The 24848-nt window shown below is 40.2% G+C and overlaps 1 long non-coding RNA gene across 1 annotated transcript; it reads left to right on the plus strand.

Annotated features, from left to right (window-relative positions):
- Positions 1-5308: 5308 nt before the first annotated feature.
- Positions 5309-10906, plus strand: LOC118285528. The gene is made up of 3 exons (XR_004785124.2): positions 5309-5471; positions 9893-9942; positions 10247-10906. It is a non-coding gene; the product is annotated as an uncharacterized LOC118285528 (long non-coding RNA).
- Positions 10907-24848: the final 13942 nt, after the last annotated feature.

Consider the following 24848-nt stretch of genomic DNA (forward strand, 5'->3'; position numbering starts at 1 on the left):
GGAACTGTGAAAAATGGCCTTGTGCATGGCCTTAGTTGCAGCTGAGGGGGTCCTTGATATTTATTACCTTTTTAGGAAGTTATTATTGTTTGGTATGGATTGTTTTTATTTTACTTTTTACTTTTTTTATTTTATGTGAGAAGAAAACATTATTAGAGCCCTCTAGTTCAATATGAAAACTGACAATTGACATTGTTGAAATGTTATTGAATTGCAGGCCTTATTTCTTTATTCGATTTGACAGTCAGTTGTTGATAATTAGGCTAGATGTCGATACAACCAGCCTTCTTTAAAATGGCACTTAATCATAACGCAAGTTATACATTATGACATTATGGTTCCATACCTTTGCTTGAGGAACATCCAACTGGTCCTCCTTGAATTTGAATTGAATACCCCTGGTATAGTGATTGTGGTGATAAGTTATTTTCACAACATCTTGCCTGTCGGCCTCCGCGAGCACCACATGCCTTCATAGATTCTGCAGTTCTATTTCTGCAGTTGGAGCAGTGCGAATATGTGGGTTTGTTTTCCTGCCACACTGTCACCCTCAGCTGTCCCACCACTCAGCAGGGGAAGGGGGGGCATACCCCAGTTCCTCCCTTTTTCTCTCTCTTTCCTTTCACTCTCAAATGCTTGGTGAGACAGGTGCAGGTGAGACAAGGCAACTAGGTCAACCTCCAGCTATTAAACTCCTGCGTCACTGTTGAGACAGCGGGACAAATTGGTCGTACTTCAGCTCCGACACAAAAGGCCGTCATATCCATCAGAGACCTCAGCCCCACTTGCATTCTAATGAGGCGAGAGTGGAGGGAAATCTACTCTCTCCCCCTAGTTAGTATGCTCGCTGACCAGGAAACACAAAAGGGCCACACAGTTACACAATGGGCTCCTCGTTGTGATAAGGACGGAAAGACATTTTAATCAGGGCTCCTCTGTTTTGGTGGGTTGACGTTCTAAGAAAGCCCTTTTAGCAAACAGCTAGGACCTGTTCACAACACACACAAGATCAAGCACCAGTCAGACCAAAGGAAGTTTCACAGAATTAGCATTTCCTAATAGGGATGTTCCTTTGCTCCCGCTGTTGATTGATTGCAAGTGGTCTCCCCAAATGAAAGCCTGAATTATTCAAGCACAAGATGGCAGGTTGGACGATATTCATTTCCTGTTAAATCAGACAGTTTGATGGGTATTTAGGAACCACTGAATATATCAGTAAAGAGTAATGGGAAACTATCTTTGAGAAGAATCCCACTAAAAATAGACAACTATTCTCAAGAGAAAGGGGGCAACATTAGACTTCAAATATTTAGTTCTTCAAGGGTTAAAGTACTGGATTATTTTAAAATGTTGACTCGATGATGGTGCTAGAGGAAAATTATTAAACGAATCATTAAAAGCCTTAAAATCAATTCTAAACCTCCGCCTTCTATCACAATGACTTACCAGAGGGAAATGTCAAGGGTGAGTTGTTTTTGTCACTTCAGCTGTTCCACCATCTTTCATTTCCCTCACTGGGGATAAATGCCAGGGGAATGGTATTATCTTCCTTGTTGTCATGGTTCCTTTGTGCCGTAAATTGAGGCATCATTTTTCTGTGAAAACTGTGTCCAGATGGCCAAGAGAATAACATGGTGAAAGCTAGTTTTATATTGGACCAATATAAACTGATTGTTTATGTCAATGTCCACACCTTTTCTCTCCTCTGCCATCCTGAGAAGTCCTTCAGTACTTTTTTCATTCAACCTGTGACTTTGTGAAAACTCAGTAAAACACAGTAAAAACTCAGCTTATAGCGAATCATAACAGAAAAATCTGTACAACATTTTATATCAATACATTCAATGCTTGCTGAGACATTTCAGTTTGGATCAAAGTCTAGCAGACACTGCCTTTCAACATGGCTGAAACACAAGAGAGAGTAAGAAGAAACTAAGATTAATAAAACTTTATTTCTTTGTGCTGACGTCCTTGGTCCACCATCTCAACAAACAAACCTCCATTACTCACATGATTCGGCGCCATGATGTCACTGAGCAAACAGAATGACAACAGCCAGTAGGTTAATGATAACGTACTTCCTGCTCTACGGATTGTTGATGCTCCCTCCAGCAGGTGCTGTGAGCTCAGCCTGTGTGGGACAAAAGTGTAACTTGAACCCAAAATGATGGTGCCGTGAAGTCGAATAACAACAGGCATCAGCGCTCTGTTTGTCTCGTGGCCTGTCGCAGACGGCGGCTTTGTCAAAAGGAGGAATTTCATCACGGATGTTTACTGTTATTGGTCTAACCTGAGAGACGGCCAGTAGCAGAGTAAATGATCTACCAGTGTTCACATATATTAACATCATTAAGCTTTTACCTCAGCTATCACTTATTGTCTCTCCTCTTTAAATCTGATCTACTTATTGGGTCTCTTCTAAACCTAAAGCAAATGTTAGATAAATTATATATTATTAGATATAATATTGACCTTGTGATGTTTTCAAGGTAACATAATTTATTGGCCAGATTGAATCTTCATTATTCTAGCATTCTGAGAACAAGCTGATGAATAAAAAAAGAGAATTTATGAAGGACTGGTTGTTTTCTCTTACACATTTTCAGATGGTTTAGTATAATGATAACATTTTGTTTTTATTTAGTTGTTTTTATTATAATTCCATGCATATATTTCTCTTCCTGGTCAGAGCAGCTGTAACAAAACCCAATTTCATCCCATGGTGAAATTGGGGAGAGGCGGAGGAGTGTGGATGGTAATACACTGTGGCTGGTACAGAACAGTCTGCAGTCAGGTGGTACTGCAGATACACATTTACTGAGAAAACTGTAGCCTCTTATTTAAGTCATTGACATTTCTCCTTTTACCTCCTGGCTGATGGATTCAGACCCATTTATTTTCTGTCTTGGAGCAGAAACTGACATGTGCATACAAAATGCTACAAAGTAACACGAACAGTGCTCACACGAGGACCTCCCAAGGACTACCCTCACATAGGCAGCACATTACAATGAACCCGATTAACAGTAGCCCTAAATCACGGCACACAACAGTAGTAAAATTACATCACCAAAACCGCACTTACCATAAACAATCGTTTTCATGAACCCCCATATATGTTACGGCCACAACAAACATTAACAAAACATTCTGACTCAATCTTGTGACCAGCAGCATATGAGGACGTCATATACCCGAGGATCAATTTTTCACAAAAATAATTTTATTTATAGCAACATAATTAAATAAATTGCTGAATTTTACCAAACCATTGAGAGACTGAAAGACAGCTAAAAAGAACAAAAGGGGGAGAAGTGTGGGCCAACCAGCGATAGGCCGTAGGACCCACAACTTCCCCATAAACAATCCAGAACTTTAAAGCATCTAAACTGGCCGGGAAAATAGGACTACCAGACTCGCAGCACCAACAAGAAAGAAACCAACAAAGAGACAATCTAAACACTAAGGTGCAGGCTGCTTCTGGTTCAGGACCGAGAGAGAGACATTTCCTTCAGCCTTGGGGCAGGGCACCATTCAATCAGTTCACTCATCAGGAGCACCTAGGAGAAGCACAGACAGAAATGGTTAGCACCTTCACAAAATGAGGAGCGTGTTACAAGCACAATAACTGTAGTTTTCACACATACAAATTAATAAAAAAAGACTGAGCTTGATACAAACAGGAAAAATTATTATCTGTTGCTTCAACCACAGGAAAGGGGTTATAAAAAAACAAATCAAAGAGCAAGAAACACAGAACCCCTTTCCCCTAATGTTTCACTGCTGTGAGCAAGTGACACTTCACCTATTCAGAAACATATGGCAGCCCAGTGGGTGGTGCACTCATCTCAGCAGCTGTGACAAGGAGATGGAGTATATTGTACTGTGGTGAGCTCTGTAGGCATGGTAGATATATTTGTGAACTTTGGGCAGATCTCAACTAGTTGTTTCCCCCTGCTTCCTAAACTACGGGTTGATCCAGCTCCATAGTTAACACCCAGATGTATTCAATCATGTCAAATACATGTTTTTCCAAACTGTATTGTCAAACATCCTTTAGTGCTGGTGAGTCTATTCAGTATGAACTATGCTCAAGTTGACTCATGCTCGTGATTCTACAGACTTTAAACACTCACTGCCTTCGATACTTCCTTAACGTACTCACCTGCTGCCTGCATGTCCAAGAACACACACGGTTTCTGCAGTGTTCACCAAGGTAAGTTTAACAGCTGAACTTGGGTAAGATGCATGAAACGGATATATTTACCAACATCAATTATCAAAGGAACAATTTAAGGTCCACATGAATCCATGTCCATGAATTTTACTCTCCTGGTATTCATGTATGTTATGTGCATCTGTGTTTCAGTAGCACATAGAAACAGACATTTGAGAGAATAGTTACTTGTGAAAGAGAAGTATGATCTGAATATCAGACGATTCATGTCTGATGGTTTATTCTCAGCATTAGACACAGTAAAGTGAGATAATCTGACTTTAGAAAATGTTATCGCGACTGAGCTCAGATGCCTCTAGTGCTGCAGGAAAGATGGACCAAGTTGAGAGGATACTGAATGTATCTGCAATTCATACACAGTGGGGACACCAATTTGCTCCCAGCCAACAAGTGTAAACCTGGTCTTTTAATGTGACACAGGATAGTGCAGCAAAACAACACTGGTATATTATGGGAAAATATGATTGCTGCTGGCCTTCACCTGTGGAGGACTAATACAATTGTGGGGTGTTTTGTTTGTGTAGTTTTTTTGTTTTTACATTTTTTTTGTTCTGATCTTCGGTAACATTTCATCACAAACATTTCAACAAAATGTTTTTTTAGTTTATTTATTCTCTTAACAGTATTTTTGATATTGTAGTTTGCTTTTTTTTGCACATTATACATGTAAAATTGACTTGTTGTCATGATCTTGTTTTTGATTTCCTGTTTAATTTTGAATTAGTTTTGCACTTCCTGTTTCCCAGTCTTCGTCGGTTCCTTTTTACTTTGCCCGTGTCTCCTGCCCCTGTGTCATGATTCCGTGTTTTGGTTTCCTGTTTTATTCTGAAGTCCCTTCCCACGTGTTGATTCACTTCCTTGTGAACCTGTGTCTTTTTTCTGGTGTCTTATTTTTCCTGTCTCCTGCCCCTGTGATTGTCTGCACCTGTTCCTAATGTGTCTCACCTGTGTTCTATTAGCCCCGCCCACCTTGTGCGTATTTAGTCTCTGTGCTTCCCTTTGTCTGTGTTGAGTCGGCTGTTTTGTTTCCCCAGTCTGTCCTGAGACGTCTGTTCCTGTTGTCTTCCTGGTCGTCTTTCCCGGTCTGTTCCTGCATTTTTCCCGGTCTGTTTCTGCTATTTGACCCATTCTGTTTCTGTGCTTTTCCCCCTGGCGCCAGTATTTGGATTACCTGTTTTTGCTACATCTCGTGGACACCTTCAGTTGTATTTTGATCTTGTTTATCAGAAATGTTGTAAGTCTTTTTTCTTTTATTATTAAATATCCTTTTTTTTCGACCCCCTCTGCATTTGGGTCCAGTTCCTGCTCACCCATGACACTTGTGAGTCAACAAGATCTTGCTTTTATATTTTATCTATTTTATTGTTCACCCCCAAAATTTTGCAGGGATTCCTGTTCGCAGACTTGTTTATGTGCAGTCTTACATACCGTGTGCTCACACATCATTTACATTTCACCGTAACCCCACCATCTGGATTTTGAGTGTTACAGATATTATCCAAACCATTAGCATTAACTTATTAATACCATTTTTTAATTTACATTTCCTTATTTAGACCATTTACATTTATTTTATCAAATCCAGTTTTGACAAGTCTATGTATTGTCGTAGTTTTCTTTGTGATGAACATCAATGTAGGAACTATGAAATTTCAATATAATGATTTGATGAAACGACTTTCTTGAGTGTATTGACTCTATGTAATTGAATATTGATGTATTTTGTCTAAATTAAAAAAACAAAATGCGTTGCCTCAGGTGAAGTGCTCTTAGCCTGCGCCCTTGACGAAATGCCTCACATCACCGTCTTTGAGTTTTACACACTGGTTCACAAAATCCAAACCGCATCTCGCATGTTTCATTTTGAAGAAAATGATAATACATGGGATTTATAGAGCGCTTTTCTAGGAACTCAAAGCATTCAAAATAAATACAGCAAACAGTAATAATCTACTTGTATGAATAAAGGAGAAAAAACTATTATATAATACAACCAAACCTATATTGGTGATACTGAGCAGGGATGTACCTGCTTAGTGTCAGTTAAATGTGGCGGTAGTTGAAAATAATAGGCATAAATATGATAACATAACAGTAATCATAATGAGGGTCAAACTTTTATGACATGATGCCTTCAGAGTAATGATTAAACTTTGTACAGTGATGATAGCGTGTTCATGTTTCAGCAGACATAAAACCTAAAGTTCAGAGCAGTCTCTTTATTGTTTCTCCTCAATGTTTTTTTCCCTCACGGAAGATTTTTCCACTCAGTCTTCTCTCCTTCACTCTGTCCTGGAGCTGGAATACATAAATGGCAGCCAATAGGTCAAAATGCAACTGTTTCCTGATCACCAGACACATTTTTTTAATCTTTATTTTTATGGGCCTTTACTTCCTAGATGACAGTGACTCCATAAATGGACATAGTGGTCACTGGCTACCAACACATTTGTCTGGTGGAACATTTGAACATTTGCATGAGCTAAGAAGACAAAAACAAAAAACACCCAGCAAATCTAGAGTATTCATGTCCAATGCGTGGAAAAATTATTCGTTATGTTTAGATCGCACTATAAGAAAAGGAAATGACATGAAGTATGTGTGGCTGCTTTGCAGTGTAATCTGTTAAAGCATCCGTGGCGGCTTGTTATTTGATGTTATCAAACTCCATCACACATCCATCCAAGGTGTAAAGATATCTGAGCGTCGCCTTTTTCAGGATGTCTGCTTTCACAGCAGGGTTATGCAGGTCCACAGAGGAGTACCCCAGCTTCATCCTTAGCTTCACCATTTGCCTCTTAACTGCTCAAACAAAGAATGAGGAGAGAAACGAAACACACGTATACTAAGGTAGCAGTTCTGTGAGACCTACAGTACTTCCTGTGGTGACAGAAGTGCTCAGATCTTTTATTTAAAACGGGTGTGGAACCTCTGGCCTCCAGGGCGCCATGTTGCGGCCTGCAAGACAATTCATAATTACAATAAAAATCAACTCAGATTTACATATCAATTCTCTTGACAGTTTTGTCTTGGTTTTTCCTGCCATTAACTGAAATTAAATTAAATCAAATCAAACCAAATGATAGGGTAACTTCTCTGTTCTCAGCATGACCCCTTCTGGCTGTTTAACACAAGGAGATGCAAAAATGTTGGGCTTTCCAAGAAAAAACACTTTTTTATAAATAAAAGACAAGCTGGCATGTCTGGTTTGTGTGGACACGCTCGCAATGATGAAAAAAACCAGTTGCAGCTATGCAACTGAACTGGATGAGTTGTGTGGACAAATGCTCTAAAGTCAAAGCTTTTCTGTGGAGTCAAGGCGCCAAACTAGCCGTTTTTTTTTTTTTTTAAAAAGATCACATTCTGATTGCAATTTCTTTTTGAATGAAACATGAAAGAAAATAACACACTAGAAGGCACAACAAGACATTTCCAGCTTCTTTCTCTGGCCTGGTCTGACTAAATGTAGCTCTAGCGTAGGTTCAGACAGGAAGACTACTCTCATGCTTGCTTCAGTTGTACTTTAATTCTGCTGTCATACACTCACGCATGCGCCCTCATCAGTTTATTCATTGCTGTTAATCAGCTGATTTAATCTGTCCAATAGTATTTTCTCACACCTGCCTCTTAAATCTATCATCTTGCTGCTGTCTGTTCAAATATGGTTTCTCTCCCTGCCTGAGTCCTCTCATGCAGCTATTCCGCGTACTTCCCTCCCATGCACTGGCTGCATTTCATCCCATCATTTGCACGTCACACTGGCAACGTTCTGGCAACGCAAACTCATATAGGCAGCACGTCATCGAAGCAGTAGTAAGCATTACAAATAAAGGCTAGTTAAAAAAATTCTGCTAATCACGAGAAGCATTACTTTGCGATCAGCCATGCATCATTGCCCTATCACAGACAGCTTGTGCATGCCATACCCTTTCATTGCAGTCTCCCTATCTCACTTTATTTTTCAGGTATTCAGGAGGATTTTGCGTCTGTTGGCCTCAACAGGTCCTCCTCCTAATCATTGTCTTGTATTAAATTCAGCTTTCCTGTGGTAATTTTTAGAATCTGTCAGGTTTTATAAGTAAAGTTTAGTACTAAAACTATTTGTCATCCCATAGTCAAGTCTCTGCATATTAACGGTTGAGTCGCCAGTATCAGTTCATGCTAGATGTCCGACCCATTTTTCCAACCCATTTTTAGTCTGACCAGCAACTGCTATTCAGTATCCCCTGCTTGCGGATAGTGGGCCTTTACCGCATGTATCGATGTAAATTTTATCAGGTTTCAAGCCAGGGTCGTTCTCCCTATATTCAAATGTTTTCCTTTGTATTCTTGCTGCATCCTCCAAGCAAGCTAGGCCATCCCAGACTGGGCTGCTGATAATCATCTGCCTACTCATTCTTCCTATGTCTTGGTGTTCACCGTAACCACCCCCCCCCCCCCCCAAAAAACCCCCCCCTCTTAGCTACAATGGCCACCATCCATTCATCTCCAGCAGGGCATTGGCCCTCTAAAGCATTTGCATATAACTGGTGGTTGGTGGTGTTCGTTTCACTTATCTTTAGCACTCCCTTCATTACTTTTCGTCAGGTCTCTGTTACCCTCTTTGGTTTCACCCATTTTTGTCAAATTTCAGGTTTATAAAAAAAAAAAGAAATCACAATAATGGCCCTTTAGCCATTACTGCTACTGCTAATTCTCCTCTACAGGGCACTAGCCCTTTAGCTATACTGCTACTGCTAATCCATCTCAAACAGATGCGGGCCAGCTCCTTATCTACAGTGGATCTCCATTTAGAGAAATATAAGCAGAGATATTGGTTCCACTCAAACTTTACTATTGCTTAGTAGCTGCCGCAGTCCAACAGGTACAGTGCTCTATTTATATAGGCATGGACATATTTAAGTTTGTAGTTATGTATGGTACCTGGAAAAATTATCACAATAGTAAATATCACAGAAATCCAACATAATCATTGCAAATATCTCATTAGCATCAACTAGCATTAGCATGCAGGGCCATCGGACTAGCATTGGCGCATACACAAAACACCATTTGGAACAAATAAACTTTTATTCAGTCTCTCAAACAGGAAATCATGGTTCCCAAGCACCAAAGTAACTAAAACTCGTATTGCATTTCACTAACCAAACTACAGTCATTCATTTACACACGTACAACATTCACTCCTTAGCAGTCACGAGTGGAATAAGGAGCTGCATGAGCAGTGAAGGAACCCTGTTCATGCCAAGTTGTCCCCGTTAGCCTTTCTGTTCTCCCTCCTCTACCGGGCTAATACTGCCACCTCGTGGGAATTCAATACACAGGGCATCCACCATTTGGCAATCGCTGACCACAGCTAATTCATTATCAGAGTACCGGGCCTTAGCATTGCTGGCTACAGCTAATTCACTGTAAGTAGTGTTCCAGCCCTTCAGCCATCGCTGATACAGCTAATTCATCGCAATCAGAGTACCGGCCCTTAGCATTGCTGGCTACAGCAAATTCATTACAGAGTACCGGGACTAGCTTTGCTGGCTACAGGTAATTCATTACATGCAGGGTGTTGTCTCTTTAGCATTAATAAATAAAGTAATAAGAATAATTTCCGTCTAATTCTCATGCATGGTATAAGATGTTGTTTTCTCTCATCCTCAGCAGATTAAAGCACCCTGTTGAATCAGTCGTGGTTTGTTCTGCCTTCCTAGGTAAGTAAGCATTTTTCTTTTGGGGGAAATATTAAGCTGTGTTTCAGGGATGCTTGCTGCTATCTCCCCATGGAGTCTAAGCGCCTTAGACTCTATCAATTTTTTATCATCAAATATCATCTTGTTGAACCTGTAATAAATATAATTTCTTCATTCACTTGTCTTTCCTGATAGAAATGTAGCTCTAGCTTAAGTTCAGACAGGAAGACTTCTCATGCTTGCTCCGAGTGTACTTTAATTCTCATTCATCCTGGCTGTCATTCACTCATGCATTCGCACCCTCCACCTCCCCATCACCGCCTAGTCAGTGCAGACTCAGGGGATTCTTCAATCCATCAACTCAGCAAGTCATCAACCACCATCACCACCAGTGTCTGGACTCCTGGGCATTTACTTTGCTGTCGCTCGGGACTGATGCCCTCTGCTACATATCTCCCAATGGAGTCTAAGTGCCAATAACCCAACAAATAATTTTTCATCACATATCATCCTGTTAAACCTGTAAAAAAAAAACAAAAAAAAAACATTCACTTGTCTCTCCTGATTGAACTATTTTTGTGCATTATTTTTTTTTTTTAAATTTATGTGTTAATGTTCTAAGAATTTCCATTTGCTGATGTATCGTCAAGCTATAACTATTGTTCAAGGTATTCTCTTGATTCAACAGCGGGACAGAAAAGCACTCACGAAGGATACTGTAGCAGACAAATGTTTGTTTTCTTCCACAGGAAATTAAGTTCCATTTTCCGACTTCTGCAAATCTGCAACACCACATACTAAATAATTGTTGGCCAGTTGCGGAATGAGCAGCCACTCCCGTCGGACCAGTAAATGTGAGGATCTCTGAACAAACCGATCAATGCCCATTGATTATGTTGCACAAAGTTCTGAAATACTGCCTCTCTCACTTCTTGTCAACATTGCTGAAGATGCATTTGTTGTTTGAATAAACTTTATTCAGTCAGGAGTTCAGTTCACACATTCCTTTTACATTTGAGTACATTCGGCAGATGACACTTTAATACTTTGTTGTATTTTACTTGTAATAAGAGTATTTCTGAATTGTCTCGGTACTTACATTTGTTAAGCTTGGCAGATTGTAATATATACATGTAATACGTACAGTTAAATGTGCCAGCAGTGCCCTTCTAATCTCTTCACCAATGGCAAAAACTAATATAAAATAAATATTTATAATCTCAGTATTACAATATAATACAGTAATAAACACTGTCAGACATTACAAGTATAAAAGTTCACTCACCTGAAAGATGTACAACAATCAGTAAGAATCGTATCCTCTTCATGCTGCTCTGTGGGATATGTCATGATCTCATGTTTTCATTTCCTGTTTTATTTTGAATTACTTTGCACTTCCTGTTTCCCTGTCTTGTCTGTTTTCTTTAATTTGCCAGTGTCTCCTGCCCCTGTGATTGTCTGCACCTGTTCCTAATGTGTCTCACCTGCGTTCTATTTGCCCCGCCCACCTTGTGTGAAATTAGTCTCTGTGCTTCCCTTTGTCTGTGTTGGGTCGTCTGTTTTGTTTCCCCAGTCTGTCCTGAGACGTCTGTTCCTGTTGTCTTTCTGGTCGTCTTCCCTGGTCTGTTCCTGCATTTTTCCCAGTCTGTTTCTGCTATTTGCCCCATTCTGTTTCTGTGCTTTTCCCCCTGGCGCCAGTATTTGGATTACCTGTTTTTGCTACATCTCGTGGACATCTTCAGTTGTATTTTGTTCTTGTTTATCAGAGACGTAAGACTGTTTTCATTTATTATTAAATATCCTTTTTTCGACCACCTCTGAATTTGGGTTCAATTCTTGCTCAATCTTGACAGTATGTGTCAATGTACAAAACTAACAGGGAACTAATAGGGAAGTGCAGCACATATAAACAAGGTAAATCAAGGAAAAGTCTGTACCATTCAAAAAGCAGATGACAACCCATCCAGGTCAAAGGTCAGTGTTGAGCTACATAACCCCACCAGTGAAGCAGAGAGTCATGACATATGCGTTTGTCTGAAGGCCAGAGAAGGAGACAAACAAAGTTATTTTCAAATTTCAGTCTGTGTTTCGTTTGTCCACCTTGTGGAAAACTTTGCCATCAGGCTCCTGATGCAGACTCTTGACGGACCGCTGACCCTAAGTGACCAAAGGTGGGAGAGCACACAAGACTCCCTTATTCATCTATACATTGAAAAGCCAAATTGTTTTGAAGAGATTCTTGCGTGGCTTTGAAATCCAGATCAAGTTTGCGCGGATATATATCATATATGTATGTGTATATATAAATTTCAGCTTGTTTCTTATGATTTTTTCAAAACGAAATACAGGTGGAACAATAAAGCTTCCTCACATTCCATGAAGGCTCATGGAATGTGAGGAGGGGATAGCAGCAGCCAAAAAAAAAAAGAAAACATACCAGGCAAACCTAACCTCCCTGCCCTTCCACATGCATAAATGTTTGAGTTAGGGAGAGTGGTAGCTAAAGACCCCCAAATGGCCATGTCAGGCAAAAAACCCTGGCTTTCTATGCGCTGGGTGGAAGCGACAGCATGAGGAGTTAGTTACATAGGAAAGGCCAAGTAGACAAAATTACTTGTAATAAAACCATTAAACCTACACCAAAGCTATCTAAGGTAACAGCTGAAAATTACTGAAATAGAGAAAGCTTGGATATTGCAAAGATATTTGGTTTATTGTATAAGATTACATTCATGATTATGTCCAAATGTCCACCATATGCTGCTACATGTTATTTTTACATTCATGTTAAGATTCAAGGCTTGTAAAATATGTTATTTAAGTAGTCTGGCTCTAATTTGATGCACCTAATACATGTCATCATAAGTCTGCATAATATTTAGGATATTCATAAATTTGTGCAATGTAAATTACGCAAGTGCAGAATATAGAATTCTCCATATGAGATTGCACTGCAAGATTTGCATGTATGCCCTCTTGATATAATGATAGGGATACTTTTATCTACCTGGTGTCACTGACAAGTTCATTGTACAGGGAGCACAGCCTTCATGGAAAATGAGTACTGGACAGCAACAGCTAATGACCCCCTTACACAACCATACTAGGCAAACCTAACCTCCCTGCCCTTCGTGCACACATTGAACACTTTAAGAAAGGGAGAGCACACCTCCACACCCTCCATGTGATAACATGGAAAGTCTGAGGCAGGGAGAGCAGCAACTAATGCCTTTGACACACTACATGATTTTTGAAGTCGTAGGATTACTGTAACGTTCTTACTACACAACTTGCTGTTTTGTAATCAAGGTTTTGAGTCACACGCTTATTATTAGAGGTCTTTTTTTGGGCTTGTTTCTAAAGTGTAGTTGCTTATTTGGCCTTGCTCTCTATCTCGTGCTCACTCTCCTCACTGAACGTACTGTCAACAACTCCAGGATGACAGCGCATGCATGACCCGCCCTGTTTTGCCTCTGATTGGTTAGTGTTTGTGCCTCCCGTGGTTGTTGGCTAGTTTTCTTCGACATCCCTGTAAGCGTTGACCACACCGGAAGCCACAGTGGGCACACCGCAAAAATAAAACGTGTGAAACTCTATGAGTAATGTAAAAGTGAAATTGGTTGGAGAAAATACATTTTATTAAATTTTTTCAAAGATAGACAGCAAAAAACATAATTACTTTCATCTGAATCTTCTCAAAACGCATTAAACTGTTGAATTCCTTCATACTTTAATTGTTTTGAAAAGCTACACTGGATGTTGTATATGTAAATGCTGTGACTGACTGTATTCACACACACACACACACACACACTCTCTCTCCCATACCTCTTTCACACTAAAATTACCTTGTAGACCCGGGTTTTTTAAACGCGGGTCGACCCGCCAACTTAGGTGGAAGACGTGCGGTGCCTCAGGTGCATGGCAAACTATCTGGGCAAGTTTGTGCCACAACTGGCTATGGTCACCATGCCATCGAAAGACCTGCCGAGGGGAAAAATTAGTGGGTCTGGGGAGAACCTCAACAGACTGCCAACAGCTGTAAGCAGGACTGAGCTCACCAACTTTACTTGCTCAGTACTCAAACACAGCCAGACAAAAAGTAGCAGCAAATGCGTCAGCATATGGCATAGGTGCTGTTCTCAAGCAACAACCTACATCTCAAGAGACCTTCTCATGAAAGGGGAGCGACTTGTCATACCTAAGGGCACTCAGAAGCGATGTAATGAACAAACTCCATGAAGGTCATCATGGAATTTCCAAGTGCCGGGCCACAGCTCAGGAATCAGTTTGGTGGCTGGGTATCTCTGCTCTAATCAGGGAGACAGTCAACAAATATGAAATTTGTCAGAAACATAGTACAGAGAGCCGCTGATCCAAACCACAGTTCCTGACTGACCACAGCAAAAGGTTTGAATGGACTTGTTTGAGTGGTCAATGAAGACATACCTGCCTATAGTGGACTATTTCTCAAGGTACATTGAGGTGGCAGAGCTAAGAGTCATATCAGCTGAGGCCACCGTTTGAGCTGTGAATGAAGCTTTTGCTCGTCATTGATACCCAGAAACTGTAATATCCGACAACGGACTACAGTTCTCCTCAGAGACATTCAGAACATTTGCACGAGAGCGCAGCTTCACGCACATCACGAGCAGTCCTTGTTACCCACAAGCAAATGGTGAGGCTGAACGTGCAGTTCAGACTGTCAGATTGAGAGAGAGTCTATTGAAATAAGACACTGACCAAATCAGAGCACTGCAGGCATACTGAGCTACACTAATGGAGTATGGGTTCTCACCAGCGCAGCTACTGATGGGGAGACACCTGCGCACACAGCACTACCTCAGCCTTCAAACAAACTGGTTCCTAAATGGTCACTCTTCCAGAACACTTCCAGAGCTCACAGAAATTCCGGATCACAACAGAGGAAACTCCGGGAAGAGTATTAAGAACTGATAACATGCCAAGGTCATACTATGTAGAGACTGACAGAGGTGTTCTTAGGAGAACCAGGATCCACCTTAGAACCACAGGAAATCATCCTGAACAGACAGCAGTCACTAGATCAGGCAATGTCAAGGCACCTGAGAGACTTGACTTATAAGTGAAATGCGAAAGTAGTCTGAGTTCATATCTGTCGGATAACAAAGAGACGTGTTAAAGTTCTGATAATTAAGAGATAAGAAGGGTTAAAAGTCAAAAGGCAAGACCAGCTTTGTGAACAAAAAGTCAAATCTTTAAATCTGTTCTGTATTCAACTGGTAGCCAGTGCAGGTTTGCCAGAACAGGGAGCGATGTGTGTTTTTTTTTTTGATGCCATGTTAGAAGTCTAGCCGACGGCTCAGACAATTTGTAATCGGGACAGGGAGGAGTCAGACAACCCCATGTACAGAGAGTTATAGTATATAATATACTATACTATACATAAGTATAGTATAGTATACATAGTAATCTAAACAAAATTAGATAAAAATGTATGACTTTTTTAAAGATAAACATGACTTCAATTTAGCTTAAGATTCTACTGCCCTTCACAACACTACAAACCTGTTTATCACAGTTAAAAGCAACCTAAACTAGTAATTCCATAAAGTCAACTTTCATTTAGACAGCTGAACATATATATTAACACACAATAGCACCTAATAAGTGTTGGTTTCCTGCCAATAGTCAGCTGGGAAAGTAGAAAAACTTGTCACAGCCGGCAGCATGTGGTGGTTATTTCTCCTCCCTGTATGTGACACTGACGCTACATTCAAAATGTGTGTGCATGTGTCTGCATGTTGGTGAGGAGGTTTGTTCCCAAATAAAAAAAAATAAAAAAAGCTGATTAAGATTCCTTTGAACGCCAACTGAGTCTCTCTTGTCGTTGCACGACTGCTCCCGTGTAACTGCTGACTGGCTGGATGAAGCCACAGAGTTATTCTTATCTGAACGAAAAAAACTCTGTCGGCCCTAATTAGAAGCAGCACGAGCTCATTTACCAAGCACAGTATATGTGGAGAAATTAGTCAAATGTGCAAATCAGTGTTTAATCACATAAAAACTGTGAATAGAAAATGTCACACTGCTTATTTTTTTATCTCATCATTACAAAGATACAGTGACCACATATGATTTTAATGAATACATATGCAGACAGACCCAAGGTATATATGTCTTATGTTTTTTTTCTGCTGATTCCCCACAGAGTTTTTATCAAAGCCTTGCAGTTTCAACATCAGCAGGGGCCACAAACCCCAACCATTAAGTTCATGCATAATATATCGACGCGTAAAAGGACCCAATTATAACGTGTTTATTTCACCACACTGGGGCTGCAGGACTCACATTATTAAACTGTGGGTTGTTGGTTTTTTTTTAACCAAAAGGCTACAAATAGAGGCCTTTGAAACAAATACACCGGGGGATCAGAGATGGCAATGTCAACAGTGCCACAGTGTGTAGGAATTTATAATCCGCCAATTACAGTGCATACATACATTCAAATCCCTGGCTGTTTAATACAGAAGTGTCTGGAGGGAATCATCATAATGTGAGAAAAAGAGTAGAAAACACAAAGCTGCACGTCGCTCCATGTGTGTGTGTGTGTGTGTGTGTGTGTGTGTGTGTGTGTGTAAGGGGGGAGAGTAAATGGAGAGTAGTGGCTCAGCTTTCTGATCCACAGGGGGTTAACTGCATTGAGCTATGGGTTGAGGGGGTTGGGGTTGATAGTCAAGACATTTGTTTTAGTGAGTGCCAGTGTAAAAGAGAACTCCCTTCCCTTCAACGCTTCACCATGCCTCAGCGCCCTTGTCCTCTGAGCAAACCGCGTGGGACTGTTTGATAATCCTCACGTGACAATAGTTTACAAACAGCAAATAAATTCATTTGAAACTTCAGTTGGCTCAAGTTGGAAAATGTTTGAGTGGCTTTCCCAGATGAACAATTATAAAGCTGCATTAATCTGAGTTAATGTTTTTATATGGAACAAAATCTGGAACAAATGTGAAAAGTTTTAATAAGGTTTTACTCAAAGAGACAAATTATCACACTTCTCTGCAGCTCCCCTCTGCCTTTTAGTGTCTTTGTCCTGTCGCACAGCTTCACTTCACTAACAAGGACCACGCCTGCAAAGTTATGAATATTAAAATATATTGCATATAATGCAGACTCAGATGATGAGGATAAGAGGAAGTTATAGAAGTAGTTGGAGGAGTAGGAGAAGCAAAATTAGAAAAGCAAGAATTATGTAAAATGTGTAATTCTGTTAAAATATATTATTTCTATACTTCATATTTCTTGTATTTATATTATTCTTCATTCTTCATTCTTCAATCTTAACATAACACCGTCTTTATGTTGTATTTCACAGTTACATTTTACAGCTGTGTTCACCTTTACAGCCCTTACTTCAGGGGACATGTTGTTATTTGCTGCCCTCTGGTGTACGAGTGTGTTGACCTGCTCGCTTCATGATATTCAGACTCACTTACAGCATAATCAATTATTACTGTATCACACTGAATCAGTCCAACAATAATATTTACATGTATCGTTGTTTTATTGCCATGTGATCAACAATGCAGCTGGCTGGTGTTTCATTTCAGTCGAGATACTGTGGCGATAATGAGGGCACACGGGACATACACGCACACACACACACACACATACACACAATAAGTACGTGTTTGTACAGGTGCAAGTACAAGTCGAACAACATAAGCTTGCTTTGTGATGTATGTTATTATACTATTACAGTAATGTTCTACATCCACAAAAACAAAAAACATGTTTTCCCCGAATAATGTTTGGAATATTGTGACGTTCCCGTCACATCATTTATATAAAACAAATAGGAGACAATCCTATTGTGTACCCAAACAAAAATGAATTGAAGAAACAGAAAAAAACATGAAAATGACGGATGACACTTGATTAAAAAAACTCCATAAGTTCAAAGTTTGTATATTTAATTTAAAGACACAGTTACCAAAAATCGGCTGCAATTATATTAAATCCCTTATATACAAATGACAATAAAAGTACAACGCTAGAGTCAGATTTTAATTTAGCTCTTGAAGAAAACACAGTGTTATCTCAATTATGATAAATCCTCTACATGAATCCCCAAACTGATGAAGACTGTCTTGTTTGTCTCTTTCCCCCTCTGGTCTCTCCTGTTTCCTCACAACAAAACCTCAAGAGGGAGCCATTGTAGCTCTGATCGACACACACACACACACACACACACACACACACACACACTCCATCTTTCAAGTCTTCAACTTCCATTTAATGTTCAATCAAAGTTTATTTATATTATGTCGTCATGTCCTTTACGTCTTATGAACAAATTAACTCTGAGTAGCAGTCGGCAACACTTACAGGTAACTGCTGGTTTTATTTGAAATTGCATTGCACTATGTACTATGTATTTGCACTGTATATGGAAAACCCTGTTCTTTATAATACCTGGTAGACCAGTTTGATGTCACCTGACCATTCAGATGGGGTCAGCAGTTTTCAACGCTTTCCGTTTTAGTAGTAGTAGTGTGGATGTCAGGTCTAAACATAGCAAAAGTGATGCATTACAAAAAGAAAATGTAGTAATGTGGATGTAGCCACATTAGCCAAAATCAACTGGATGTTCTTAATGTAAAGGCCCAGGTCCAGGCCAAATTTAAGAGGTCAGTAACAGGTAAAATAACCATGTTAGGGGTCACTCGTGACAAGACAGGAAATAAATATCACCTGACTCTGTGGTTGGCCAGAGCTCTTCAGAGCGTTTCTGCTTCATTGTTTTGGTTTTATGGCGGAAAACTCAACTGTTTTTTTTAGTTCCTGCTAAAAAACCTGTTTCCAAAGCTCTGATTACTCTGATTGTACCAGTCCACAACCAAACTGCCAATATATAAAAGTTAGCCACCTACAGGTAAATGTAGTGGAGCATTTAGCAGCTAAAGAGTTGTACCTTTCCACCAGGAGATAGAGGAAACAAAAACAATGAATATTGTACTTACAGTGTACTAACTAACAGTTAGATGAAAAAGAAGAAAGCTAAAATCAATTGCCATACAATACCACACTGTACTACACTAAAATGAATTCATCAAGAATAATGAAATATGAGTAACTGATCTGTTTTCATGGTTTCATTTTATTTCACCTGTAAATGTTTAATGTAAAGTGATTACAGGTTTATGAATACATACATTTCATATAAATATCAATTAATTGTTTATATCAGTGGAATTGATATTTTCTGAATTGATAACATTGATCAATCTTTTGTGTGATTGTTTCTGACAATGTTTGCTCATTTAACGTAATTGTAAATATGGCAAACTCAACAAGATTCAAGTCAAAATAAAGGTTGAAAGAAAAAGAAAAACAAAACAAAAAACCTGACAGTGAATTCATCTTTTTTATGATTGAGCCATCAAAACCTCTCATCACGACCAATTAAAAGGTATCAATCACACCCTTTTGACTAGCTCATCTATAAGCTCCCTGTGATCACACAGTCGCTTCACTGCCTTCTTTGTGTACTTTCTGTCATTTTTTCCCCCGGAATACACAGTCTCCAATTCTGTGCCACGTTCATCCACAAACAGCTCTCGAGTGTAACGCCCACAGTACATGGCAGCAGCGTTCACTGCTGCTTTGTCTGCAGTTATATGCCAGGTCGTCTCTCTGTCTGTGATTAATTAGCCTCCAGTTCGTAACCCCCCTGAATTAGCAGCAGCAGAGCACTTGGGCTAATGAGCTGACTGTGAACCCGGAGGTCACAGTAACCGACGCAACTCATCTGTCAAAACCTAAAGACTTGGTGGACTCACACAGGCCTTGGATCAGCTGGATGGTACGTCCACGTGCAAGACGATGCGAGAGTGTGTCCTTCTGTTGAAGTGTGAAATACAACTTTAAGTCATCAAATGAGAAACATAGGGTTTAACCAGTTTTTTCTGAGCCTATACATGAAGAAATAAGATGACATATTTAATGTACAGTATACTATTATTAGGATTGACTGATGACATTTTCATGCAGAATCCATCCATAACTTTTTGAATAATCCTGCTAACATAACCTCCTTAGCAGAGGTAATCACTTGCACCCCTAGACTGTATATGAATATAGACGTATTCACCGGGTCCGGAAAACAAAACCAATGCTGAAGTGCCTGAAGCCTGTTTTCTACGCAGAGGGTGACTCACTGGTTGTTTCTATAAAAGTCTATGAGAAAATGACTGTACTTCTCACTTGATTTATAACCTCAGTAAACATTTTCCTGAGAAGTTTATGGTCCATTTAGAGTCAAATAGACAATAAAACACCGTTTACATTGTACCGTGATTATAGCGTGATTGATAGCTGGTCAGACCCATCCCCATTTCTATGCCCAACTAAACTCGAGGCTTTAAAACGGCAGCTCTCAGACCAGCGGGTGATGTCATGGTAGTTGCCACTTGCTTGAACCAGGTGGAAATCTATTAAATGATTCTTATGTCCAGTCAATCTGTGTGCATAACCTGACAGATCGTGTATCAGCACAATGCTTTATTTCATCAAAGATCTTTAGGTGACTTTTTGGATGACTTGCCTCACCTTTAACTCAACAGTATGTTCATCCTCCCCACCCAGCCCCTGTCACTTATTTCTTCCCTGCCTACAGTAAAAATAAATGAGCATTAGTCTTGCCCTCCGACTTAAATGATCCAATGCTCTTGAGCTTGAGGGTTAAGATCATTAAATCTTAAGTTACGCTTGACCATGGAAACGGCAGTTGACACAACAATCTCACCACAAGGATTATTGAGCGATAGGGGCCTTTGTTGGAAAATTGGAAAAATTTCTTTGGTTTTGAGAAAAACTTTTTTTTCCCCCTGAGTTCATCTAGTCCACATTTGCTTAATTTAAAATGAGTAGATGAGTAAAAAACATGCTCCAGAACAGCCCCTCAATGGAACTCTTAGCTTGCTCAAAAATGAACTCTGACCCTTAGTACTAAATGTAATTTGTGCGTGAAATGGTTTCCCTAAGTCTTGACCATTGATTGTGAAATTGCTCTTTGCAACAAGTTTATTTCACAATGTTTGTGTATAGACAAAAGTCTGTGCCACAGAACTCATTGTTATAATGACTCTGTGGAGATCAAAACCTGCCAATTAGGAGAAACAGTTCACTTGAGTTTTCTGCTCAGAGGTTACAAATAGTGTAAATTGAGGTGTGAGAACAAAGGTGGCACAAACGGCACTGAAACCACTGAGGTATTGTAACAGTAAAATATACAATTGCCTCTGTTCAGTCAAATACAATTGTTCCAAGAAGCTGCAATCTATTACACATTACTTAAATAGAAATTACATTACTTCACTAGTAACAAAAGTAATGTGCTACATTACTTGTTACTTTGCTCCACTGTGAGCTCTGTCCAAGATGGATTTATCCAACCCTGTATCATCCACACTCACTCGCCACAGCTTTTGTATTTAACACATAGATGTAGAAAAAATTGAACTTCTGTTTAACAAGCAGGAAGTTGCACAGTTTTTTCACAGATTTACTGACCATCCAGCTGTTAACTTAGCCTCTGTGACTGCACACAGCTCTTCAGAAACCTGACCACACACCCTTCAACGTATCAGCCAACCAGCTTCACTTTTGGAACAATTAAAGTTTCCTTTTTTCCATGCTCCATCAAACTCCCAGTAAATCTGTATCTAACCGCTACATGTCAAAGTAACTGTAATTAGTAGCTGTAATGTAATTACTACATTTTCAATTCGTAATCCCGTGCACTACTACAAAAAAAGTGATTACATTACTCTAAAGTGTAACTAAGTAAAGCAAGACTGCCCTACAATGTTGGTGGTTGATATTAAATCAATAACTGTTTATGTTGGGTCCTGGTGTTTGAATATGTTAAAAAGGTACAAAATGTATGAGCCATATGTGTCTCATTGTTTTTCTCATAGTTCGTCATCGTATTTTCATAACAATTCTTGTTATTATGTGTCGTTTTGATTAACAAAGGCTTGTTGTAATGGAGGATAAAACTTTACGTTGCTGTCGCTTTAAGAGAGTGCACTTGTTTCGTGTTCCAGGTAGTCGGAAAGTGGAGTCACATGGTTTTTATATCGTGTCCGTGTCCGTGTTTGTTATTTTATTTTCATTTTTGTAACTTCGTTGGAATAAAGTTTGTGTGTTTTTAAACAAACTATGGACCTTAAGTGTGTCATTACAAAAGACACTACCAGGGAACACGCATATGCCAGGACACCAGCTAAACGGTACTTACCTCATTTCACAAAAACGTCCTGGTCATCCTAATTTATAACAAACTGCTGATTCCAGACCTCCCATAATGCACCATGCTCGACTACAGCAACAACAGTCCTCACGGTTGACTACCTCTTGGTGAGGTCTGACCCACTTGGCCCGTGGGTCTGGTCCAGAGCCGCCAGCTGCTGTTGCCGCGGGTGATGATGAAGATGTTGGCACAGGCGTCGACTCAGGTGCCGTCTCCGAGGGAACCAGCGGGACTGTGACAATCTGATCATCTCCGCAGCGACTGACACCTGACTGCACCCCCGACCTGGAGCTGCTAACACCGTCGGCTGTCCCCAACAGGCCTGAATGACAAGGATATAGGAGGCTGATAAAAGACAAATGACCTGACGTGACATGTGAGGAGACGAGTCTGACGATGGTGTTACAGTGTTTCAATTAAATGATCAATAATCAATATTTTAAGATTAAAATTAGTTTTTTATTTTTCCACTGTTGGATGAAGATGTACCACAAAGTTTTTCCAGGTCAGAACAGAAACACAGAAACTGTTTAGCTCTTTAGTAGTTCAATCGAGTTAATGAGACTGTAATCAAGGCTTTATCATTATTTAACATTTTGCTTCTTTGATGTTGATGTTTTTCGGGTTCATTGCTCAGAGCACAGACTCATATAATACACCAGCTCTTAATATTTAGGTGATGTTGCCTCACAGGATCTGTGCTCATGTAAACGCAATAAACTTCGTATTTGTTTATCCAGTATCATTATTGTTTTTATAGATAATTCATTTTGTATTTTAAGATGCTTCTCTGTGGATTAGAGCTTTTTGTGAAAGTCCAAAATATTCTACAAAAAACTAAATTAATCCAGGTTTTGAAATGTCAAAAGTTCACGTGTGGCCACCTCACCTCAAGTGCTCATCTGTTAACGTGTCCCCTTTGATTTGTCATTGGCTTGTGTGATAACTGGCCTAATTCTAATTGGTTGATGCATCCATCAGGGGCCGCTCTCATTGGTTTGCTGGCCAGCCAGCGCTCCCCTCCCTTTGACCACTGCACCTCCTGTCCCCCAGGACTCCATTAGGGCGCCGCCAGGTCCGAGCCTGTTCGTTAAAACTAGTCACGCTGCGCCGCTGCCACACATAACAACAGCATGATGGAAAAAGTGATTCAAAGCTCCCTCCTTGAAAACTGTAATGCTATATTTATAAGCCAGTATTTATAAACACATTTGCATATATCAAGATGAAAAAGTTGTTTGAATTGGGGGCAATTTGCATTTGGTGAAACATATGGCGGAGCCACGGAAGCCATGGGCCATGCCTTCATTACCCGATCTTCGTTTCATCAGCTCCTTGCTCCCCCGCTGAGCCTCCCCACGGCGGAGCCTTCTGTCCCTGAGGTTTCAGTGACAGGGGACAATATGTCCCCAAGGTGAGGAGCAGGGGGAAAGCCGCACGCACACCGCTCCTCCAATGATTATTTAATCAGACTCTTCACTCTGGATCTGAAAGAGGAGAGAGGTACAAAGTGGCACTTATTACCCATTTGTTCAACGCAGGGAAAGGAGAGCAGAGAGAGGGAGTGGGGGAGACAGACAGGGGAGAGAGGAGAGCTCAAATGGCAGCTCAGTTAACACAGCTGATGAGTGGGAAGAGTAAAGGTCCAGAGGAAGGGAAGAGGAGAAACGCGAGGGGGGAAAAAGAGGGAGATGGGAAGAGGAGCATGATGCACAAAAGGACAGAGAATTGAAAAAGAAAAGAGGAGGATCTGAGAACAAAAGATTAAAATGGACGGAATTATAAGGAAAACCCCACAACCTTTTCAGATCAAACCGGGAGTTTTTAGCCTCCTGTCTTAGAGAAGGAATAAAATGCGGTGGAAAACATTTAAGATTTTTAAAGTATTGAAAGAGTAAAAAAATGTAAAGGAGTTTTAAGTATTTTCCCATTTCCATGACAGCTGGAATTACTCTGATGTCCAGTATTTTATATACAAAACGCGATAAATTGAATTCAGGACGTTTACGTGTAACAGCATTTAAATTTTGTTTTAATATATAAACTTTCAATCATGTGAGGAATCTGAAGTTTACCCCTACAAACACCACAGACTAAAAAATCCTGAGCAACTAAAGAGCAGAGAAGAGAATAAAAGACTTATGGATATGTGTGGTGGTTTGCCGTTGGTTGGGTGGAGCTTGTGCAGGTGAGGGTTCAGCCTGACTCCCTTCTTCTCTCTCTGCCTGTTTTGCTGCAGCCTGGCATGCCACTCACACCAGCGTCACATTTGCATGTGCAAAAAAGCTCTGTGTTGAAGTGCTGCAGCGATTCCCCCCCCTTCCCCCCACTCTGCGACCTGTTTGCGATTTGTCTATGTACCTATGAAAGCTCCTCATCCACGACCGCAGTCTGTCTCTCAGACCTGGTATTTTGTTTCGACATGTAATACCTGCCCCTTCCAGCCCCCGGGGTTATTTCCAGGAGACGTCTCAGCACAGGAAGGGGTTAGAAAATGGCACGCAGGTCACAGTTGTCTGTCACGTTTTCCGCCCTCAATGTTTGCCTTTCTATTTCCATACTCTGGTTCCATTTGGATGGAGCCGAATTTAGAGTCACGTGGTGATGTTTTTGAAGGTCAATCAGGGTATTT

This window comes from Scophthalmus maximus, chromosome 20, assembly GCF_022379125.1.
Source record: "Scophthalmus maximus strain ysfricsl-2021 chromosome 20, ASM2237912v1, whole genome shotgun sequence".
In the NCBI taxonomy this organism is placed as follows: Eukaryota; Metazoa; Chordata; class Actinopteri; order Pleuronectiformes; family Scophthalmidae; genus Scophthalmus; species Scophthalmus maximus.